Genomic DNA, 9,540 nt, shown 5'->3' on the forward strand with positions numbered 1-9,540 from the left:
ACTTTTGTTTCCTATTAGTGATTGTCTGACAATTTTCCATTTAGAATCTTTTTCCTGAAGTTTAGTAATGTTTTTGCACATGTCTTTTTCAAACGGAGAGTTCTGTATCAACATAACTCGAAAATTGTCACTTTTGTTCCAACGATACCACGTGGTAACCTAAGGAGAGTATCAGCAATAACATTATCCTGGCCACGAATATGTCGTATGTCCAACAAATATTCCAGCAAGAGTAATGCCCATTTGGTTAGCTGTGCGTGCAACAATCTACATGTCATCAAAAAAGTCACAGCTTGGTGGTCGCAATACACTATTATTGGTTTTCCATATACAAAACACCTAAATTTCTTTAACGACCAGTCCAAAGGTAATACTTCTAATTCCGTAGTGGTATAAGCTCTCTCACAGTTTGTGAGGGTACGACTGGCAAAACTTATAGTTTTGATAGTACTAATGTCATTTGGAATATCCATTTGAAAAAGGGTTGCTCCCAGACCAGTGTCTGAAGCATCTGTGGCTATGTAAAATTGCTTATCCATTCGTGGGTGGTGTAATATCTGTGTGTTCAGCAAAGCGTTTCGTATTCTGTTAAATGCTTCGCGACATTCAGCTGTCATTGTCATCAAACGTTCTTGCTCAACAGGTTAAGTAAACAATCCTGGTTTAGCATCTGATCAGGCAGGAATTTCCTGAAGAAAGACACTAAACCGGGAAAAGACTGTAGTTGTTTACAAGTGCACGGGTATGGAAAATCACTTAGAGCTTCCATCTTTCTAAGGTTAGGTGTAATATCCAAGGGAGAGATAATATGCCTGAGAAACTTAATTCTTTCTTTTCCAAATTTGGGCTTAGAAAGGTTTACAGTTACTCTGTAATCTTGAAAAACACGGAACACTTGATGTAACAGTTCTATATGACACTCCCAGGTGTTGGTTGCCACAAGGAGGTCATCGACATATAAGGTTACCTCGGTTAACAAGTCCGGGCCTAAAACTGTATCTAATGCAGAAATAAAAACTCCGCCACTAATACTGAGACCGAATGCCATGACTTTGAAGTGAAAATTTCTTCCCATGAAAATGAAAACTATATATTTCCGAGACTCTTCGTCCAACTTAACCTGCCAATAGGAGGACGAAGGTCAATGGAGGTCAAATATTTTACGTCAAAGAACCGCTGCAGTAGTTTGTCTAAGTTCTCTGGCCTCATCCGAATAGGTATTAAAATTTTCTTAATGTTTCTGGCTTCAAGCACAAGTCTCATATCACCGTTAGCTTTCACAACAGCTAGGAGTGGGATGCTATACTCAGAGTTGGACGGTTCTATTATGTCCCACTTCAACATTCCCTAAATTTCTAGTCTAATGGATTCTTGTTTGGACCAGGGTATCGAGTAAGTTGTTTTGCAATATGTTTCATGAGGCTGCACACACATCTTATACGTAAACCCTTTGATGACACCAGGATTGTTTTCAAAAACTAGTGTGTCTTCAGTTAGTAAATTTGATAGCTCCTGTCTCTGTACACTTGACAAATATTCAGACTCGGTTATTTTGTCTTTGATAACTTGCTCGAGACCTGAATTGGAATCGACTACAGGCAAACTAATCGTGTCGGTTGACATTACATTATTATAATTACATAATAATGGCAGATTCCGACAGTATTTGTCGAGAATCCTTGTTTCCCTTAACAAAGACGATTCAGCGATCCCTTTGGTTGTATTTAAAACCCTTTCTGTAAGTCAATGACTGCCTGGTTTTCGACTAAATAGTCCCATCCCCAAACGCACAGTACGGATAAATTCTTGACTACCAGGTAGGTACCCTTAAGTTTTTCCTCCTGTATGATTAATTCCGCCAGCACTTGAGCTTTAATCGGTTGAATACCCGTGCCGAAACCTACGGAAAGTTCTTTTTCTATTTTACTAATACATTTAAACAGGTCAAACGACATCACATTAGTGATAGCTCCTGTGTCTATAAGAACGTGTACAGGTATACCATTTATATCTCCAGCTATTACAGCTTGCACGTATTCTTTGGATTCAGGTTGGTGCGAAGTTGCCTCATTCAGTAATTCATCTCTAATGTCCATTCCAGAATTGTATCTTAGTAAACACACAGGTTGATTATGTTAACCTCCCTTAAGTGCACCAGCCACCCCCAGAAGTCTAGGATTGGGTGGTTCTAGTTTGTTGCGTTATTTGGTTCATGACGTGGCTCCTCTACTGTTTTCACGACATGGACGTTGTGATTCTGTGGGTTGTACATTGTATTCCGAACATCAGCTGCACCGTTTCCTAACGGAATCGCTGAAGAAGTGTTTTGACGCGAAACGTTCAGTATGCTGGTTTGGTTCATTTGGTTGTTCCAACGAGAACTTGTTGGAACCCACTGATATGACTGATTTCGATTCTCAGGATTGTTTTGTTCCGGGTTAGAATATTGCCTTGTGTCACTGAATTTTCTCTTTCGATTTTGAACGTTAGCCTCGCCAAAACTGTCTTATTTACATCCGGTGCGTGAAGCCGGTCTCTGGCTGTATGCATTTCTATTGTTTTGGTTGTTGGAATTTCGGTTATGAAAGTTTTGATTATTGAAGTTCTGTCTACTTTGTGAATCTCTGTTATTCGATTGTCGATGATTGCTGCTGTTAGACAGGGAGTGGTTATTACTATTATTATGTCCGTTGTCGTTGTTGTAACGCGCATCTCTGCCGTTTAACTGACGGAAATCCTCTTGGATGATATCTATCGAATCAATCGTGGACAGAAATTGTTCAGAATCATTGTCGGATGCATGAACAAGCATTTCCAGAAGGTTAATCGGAAGCCAGGTTTTTAGGATCTGAATAACTTCACATTGGGATATACGTTCGGTCCAATACCGAATTTTATTAATGTACTTTTCAAAGTACGACCGTAAGGTTCCTTTATTCGGGTTATAAAACTCGGGATTGTACACCTCCTTACTTAAACGCTCTTGCTTGCTCGTGGACCAGTACTTAACCGAAAATAATTTCTCAAATTCATGACATGTCCTACATGTTTCACTAACTTCACTCGCCCAGAGCATTGCCTCACCAACAATCTTTGAAACTATAAATTGAATTTTATCATACTTGGTCCATACCTTAGGAAATATTCTCTTGAAACTGTTAATGAAAATTTTGTGGTGGGTTGTGTTCTTTTCGGATGAGAATACCAGAAACTGTCTACTTTTAAATACGCTGTTTTCAATTTTAATGGATGACAAGAAGTTTTCTGAGTGAATGGCTCAAACTCAGGTAAAGAGCGTTCATCACTATCGATTCCAACAGTTTTATACTCATGATATCTTTTCTTCTCTAGACTACGGTCACGATGTTGATTTCTGACAGAAAATTCCCGTACATCTTGGTTATAATCCTTGATGCAATCATTCAGAACACAACTAAAACGACTTGAATTCTCCGTATCCTTGGGTATTTCGCTGTTTACTTGGTTTTTAATCACGTGAAATTCCTCTTTCAGTTATTCAATATCTTCTGTATTGGTTATGTTTAATTTCGTCCCAGTAGTTGAGTTTAATTTAAGTTCAACAGTGTCATTTACTTGCTTCTTTATCTCCTTTGATTTTTTCATCTATCCATAGAGACATTTCCTTTTTCCGTTGATTAGATTTTTCAAGTAGAAACCTTATTGTTTAACTCCAGTTGATTCATTTTGTCAGACAATTCCGAAACCTGCTGAACTACAGCATTTTGAATTGATTTTACTACAGCGACATTTTTTCTCAGATCACAAGCCTTCTGTAATTCTAAAATTTCCTGTTTAAATTTCATATTTTCCCCTTCCCTCTTTCTAAAATATTCCTCTCTTTCTAACTCTATCTGTGCCAGATATTCTTCTCTTTCTTTATCACGTTTCACCATTTCAAGTCTAAATGCCTTATCTCTTTCTGCTTGACATGAATCACGTTCTTCCATACGGGACATGAAACTGAACAACACGCTCATATCGAAGTGCTGCATGGAAGAAACATTCGTCAAGCCAGGAGTTCATCTTTGATCATTAATTACTGTCACTTGAGCCTACACAACATCCTGAATTTTTTTAATCTCATCTTCGGAAGTCGCGGACACTTTCAGGTCATCCATTCTTTCTCTTGGCTCATTATCTGTATCAAGAGAAAAAATGTTCTCTACAGTTTGACTCATTTCCTCTACCAATTCTTCTCTGATTTCAGATTCGTCTTTTTCGTGTTCTAATTTACCGTTTCTTGTCCTCTTTGACATTTCTTAACGTTATACCAATTTAATAAATCTCTCTGTACGCTTAGTTCGAAGTTGTCTTTCTGGTTGTACACACAATGTTACACATATACACAAATAATTGTACAAGGATTTTGGTGTTGGACCATGATGAAGAAAATTTAACTAGAACTCACTAACCTGAGTTGTTCAGTTTATTACTTACTATTGATATTTGAGTTGAGACGGCGGACCCGCAGTCAGCTTTGCCAGCAACAGTGCCCCCCAGTCTTCACGGCGTCGGAAGTCGTCGCTCTCAGCAGTCGGCGGCCTCCGCGTACTCGAAGTCGGCGCGTCGTCATAGCTCTGTCAGCACTGCGTCCCCCCCCCCCCCCCCCCCGCCCACCGATAGCGACTCGAAGCTCTGCGTAGTCGTGTGTGTGTGTGTGTGTGTGCGGTGGGGCGGAGGGGGGGGGGGGGGGCTCAAGGTGGCGCCTACTTGAAGTAATAATGGAATCTGGGCCCGCTTTATGGGCACTAATTTTGTTACTTGTGTCCTAAACGTGGTATCCTAGTTTTTCAATGGAATCGGGCCCCACATAGGGCGCCATTTCTTTGTAACCGCTCCTTCTATTGAAAATTTTCGTCGATGAAGTTCGTGCCCCGATCAGCTAGCCGTAGAATGTCTGTATATTGCCTGATGAATGTTGCAAAATAAGTCTGTCCTGCACTATATTCACGCCGAGTGCGTATTAATTGTAACGGCCAACTCAAGTAATCATATGCTCCCCGACGTGTACGAGCACAGCAACACGTAGATGCATACAAACTGCTATTATTGCACTAATCGTGGTTACAGTCTATATACAGCAATAGTTTCGCCACTCAAGTTTTCTGTTTACGTAAGCTAAATAGTCTGAATCAGTATGATAACTTTTTGAGATCGGCAAAGACTAAATGCAGCACTCTGTTATTAATTTGTATCGTTGCCCTGCCAAAGGCGGCCGCGGTGGCCGAGCGGTTCTAAGCGCTTCAGTCCGGAACCGAGCGACTGCTACGGTCGCAGGTTCGAATCCTGCCTCGGGCATGGATGTGTGTGATGTCCTTAGGTTAGTTAGGTTTAAGTAGTTCTAAGTTCTAGAGGACTAATAACCTCAGATGTTAAGTCCCATAGTGCTCAGAGCCATATGAACCACTTTGCACTGCTAAAATGTTTTGCAAGCACGTAATATTATTTGGTTTGAAATAAATTTCAAACACGGTAAATTCACGTTATGCTGGTTTATTATAGTCTAAGCGCATCCTGTCATTGTCTTAAAGAAGTCATCTTTCCCTAAGCTGGGTAGAATTTGTTACGTAAATTTCAGTCAAAGTGTCTGCAATAAGGTCCAGATTTCACCAGTTGCTTTAACGAAATCTAAGTATTTTCATACAATTCGATACTAAAATTCACTTCCTTTTCCGTTAAATTACTAATAGTCTATCACTTTGGGGCAAAGTTTAGTCTTCCATTAATAATAATCAATTAAAGACAAATATCAATTCTTACCTATCTTGACTTTACATAATGATACACTCAAGGTAGCTGATCTACCTATTTCAAGCTTAATAATTTCGAGCACATCGCAAGTCTCCAAAATGTAAAAACAATTTCGTATCGCCTATGTACAAGAGCACACGTTAAGTTACGACACGATCAAGCAAGTGCTAGGAGCACATTAACAGTGTATAACTTTATCATCTGTATTCCGTGGTGTCCTCAAAGAGTACTCACAAGGAGTATTCTTTGAGGTCACTTGTTGTACTCCGTGCTCTATAAGAACACTACTTTGTGATCTACTTTTACTTTAATTTGATACAAAAGGGATTCTATTTTACATTCTTATGCAAAAATACTGAGTTACTTTATACTGGATTTCATTGCTGTTTCTTTTTACATTGTTTCTCTTCAGTATACTTGATACTATTCAAGTGATGCTATCACAGTGGGACTTTGTTTTCTTTTTTTTTATGAAATCTGGTTCTTGGGTTTGGGACTTGTATTGAATTTTGGGTACTATTTTCATATTTTCATCTTTGCGTTCAAAGGAAGCGGCGCTACACCTGGGAATCAAGTAGAGTCTTTCTGATGCAACACTGCCAGTTTATTGTAACGGCCGGTCGGGGTGGTCGAGCGGTTCTAGGCGCTTCAGTCTGGAACCGCGCGACCGCTACGGTCACAGGTTCGAATCCTGCCTCAGGCATGGATGTGTGTGATGTCCTTAGGTTAGTTAGGTTTAAGTAGTTCTAAGTTCTAGGGGACTGATGACCTCAGTTGTTAACTCCCAAACTGCTTAGAGCCATTTGCACCATTTATTGTAACCCTCACACCCTCGCATTGACCATGCAACACAGAAATGGCGTTGCGATTGAATACTACATGCTCCATGCCGACTTCTCTCCAAGTGACTAACGCGGCTACTGTCTCCGTATGGAACGTTCCCTGGGAGGCACATAGACTACATGTCCACTTTTGTCGTGCTCAGCCAGCACACTGGTCATTTCACCAGGCCTCCCTGGCACAGGCAAGATTAGACAGGTAGGCGCAGCTTTTGTAAACATCAAAGGCTGAGGTAATCCAGTACCTCCAGTTGCTGAATCCTCATCATCACACTTGCAGGCAGCTGCAGTGCACTGCGAAACAAGCAGCTGCAGCTTGGAAGCATATGTAGTTCTGAACAATCCCACCCCCATATAGACCCGCCAGTTTAAAACATCTACATTACCCAGCCCGAGGGCAGTGATGTTGATGACCAAACACCTCGAATTTCTTACGCAAAATGTAGATTCCTCTCGTTTATACGATAAATAGTTTGGACAAGAGGAGAATACAAGCTTCCGAAATGTGGTGCTACAGAAGAATGCTGAAGATTAGATGGGTAGATCACATAACTAATGAGGAGGTATTGAATAGAATTGGGGAGAATAGGAGTTTCTGGCACAACTTGACAAGAAGGAGGGATCTGTTGGTAGGACATGTTCTGAGGCATCAAGGGATCACCAATTCAGTATTGGAGGGCAGAGTGGAGGGTAAAAATCGTAGAGGGAGACCAAGAGATGAATACACTAAGCAGATTCAGAAGGATGTAGGTTGCAGTAGATACTGGGAGATGAAGAAGCTTGCACAGGATAGAGTAGCATGGAGAGCTGCATCAAACCAGTCTCAGGACTGAAGACCACAACAACAACAATATACGAGTTATGTTCGAAGATAGAAGCAATTGGACAATACACGCGTTTTCACGTCGCTAAAGTATCGTTGTTTGTTGTGAAAATCCCGTACAGGACTATGGCATACACTATATGCCCTCAAGAAATCTTTCATCGAGTAGAAAAATATTTTTTTTTTATCTGTCACGTCATGCATCACAGAACTAGAATATTAAACTCATTTTTTGTTCATGAAGAAGTGCTAATGTGGTGTCACCGCCAGACACCACACTTGTTAGGTGGTAGCCTTTAAATCGGCCGCGGTCCGTTAGTATACGTCGGACCCGCGTGTTGCCTCTATCAGTGGCCATACGGCAGGTCTAGAGAGACTTCCTAGCACTCGCCCCAGTTGTACAGCCGACTTTGCTAGCGATGGTTCACTGTCTACATACGTTCTCATTTGCAGAGACGACAGTTTAGCATAGCCTTCAGCTACATTTGCTACGACCTAGCAATGCGCCATATTCAGTTACTATGAATGTATTCTGAACAGATAATATTGTGAATCATGTGCTCTCAAGAGCGACGTTCATCATTAATGGATTAAAGTTAAGAATCAAATTAATTACGTCCCCTTTCTGAATTCTAATTCCTTGTCATGTTCCAGACCTCACGTCAGTATAGTCCTTCCCTCCTCACGCCAGCCTGCGTGAGCTAAAACGCGTGCATTTCTGCCTCCACTAGTAACACGGTGTTGGCTCTTCTGCTAACACAACAGCTAAGATCTACCACTGTCACAGGACAACCCTCACCTGCAAGCTCTCTCTTTAGGTAACCAATGTCTCGCCACATACGAAGTCTCTTAAGGCAACAGCATAGAGAAGTTGTAAATGTAAGTTTTATACTATGTATCACTTTATACGAGCACATCTGATTTCATTACGACGGTTGTCTCTCCCTATATAAACGGATGATTGAAATATCTTTAAAACATATCGCCGCAACGAAAAAAACACCAAGTGAAAAATCGTATCTGTTGTGCGCTAGCCATCGGCTACAGCCGGCAGGCGTCATGTCAGTAATATCAAATTGATAGGCTAATTAATTAAATTGATCATAAGAGTCACTTTGCCTTGCGAGCAATTTTTCTTTTCCAGTAGTCGGATTACACTCACACGGTAGTTCAAATGGGAATATCTGGAGAGAAGACGATGTTCTTTTGGAGGAACACTACTGAGAACTGAAATTTGAAGCTGATCACAGAAGGATTCTACCGCCAGCAACACACATTTCGCGTAAGGACCGCACTACTAAAAACACGATAACAACGACTATGTTACCATCACCCTACATAAAGAGTGGTCTTGGTTCTACATGCACACCCAAGCGTGGCTGACAGTGTAACACTTTCTGGCAGAAACGCTGCCTGCGATTTGGAATCAAGTTTCTCCATTGAACCGCACACTTGCGTTGGCTCCTTTGAAGACATCTTTAACTATTACAGCCACTGGTGAATAACGTTCATGCCACTCTAATATCCCGAAACGAGTAACCTTTCTCGAACCTATCTGCTACAGCAAAACTCCGAAGCGATCCTTATGTTTCTTGTAACTGTTCCTCAGTCTCTGCCCCAGTCTCCCTGCAGCTTCGTCCAGGTGATCATCCCAATTTAAGTCGGAACTGAACGGAAGTCAGAGAGTGCTATATCCACCACCTTCTGCAGGTTGAGCTGGGTTGATGCAACAGTACTGTCTTTTGACCACTCAGTGGAAATGGGAACATATTGTCGTAGCTCCACCAACAAAGCTGGCTACAGAAGGAAGCTACCGCCGGCAACATACTTACACTCCTGGAAATGGAAAAAAGAACACATTGACACCGGTGTGTCAGACCCACCATACTTGCTCCGGACACTGCGAGAGGGCTGTACAAGCAATGATCACACGCACGGCACAGCGGACACACCAGGAACCGCGGTGTTGGCCGTCGAATGGCGCTAGCTGCGCAGCATTTGTGCACCGCCTCCGTCAGTGTCAGCCAGTTTGCCGTGGCATACGGAGCTCCATCGCAGTCTTTAACACTGGTAGCATGCCGCGACAGCGTGGACGTGAACCGTATG

The sequence above is a fragment of the Schistocerca nitens genome, chromosome 6, assembly GCF_023898315.1.
Source record: "Schistocerca nitens isolate TAMUIC-IGC-003100 chromosome 6, iqSchNite1.1, whole genome shotgun sequence".
NCBI lineage: Eukaryota > Metazoa > Arthropoda > Insecta > Orthoptera > Acrididae > Schistocerca > Schistocerca nitens.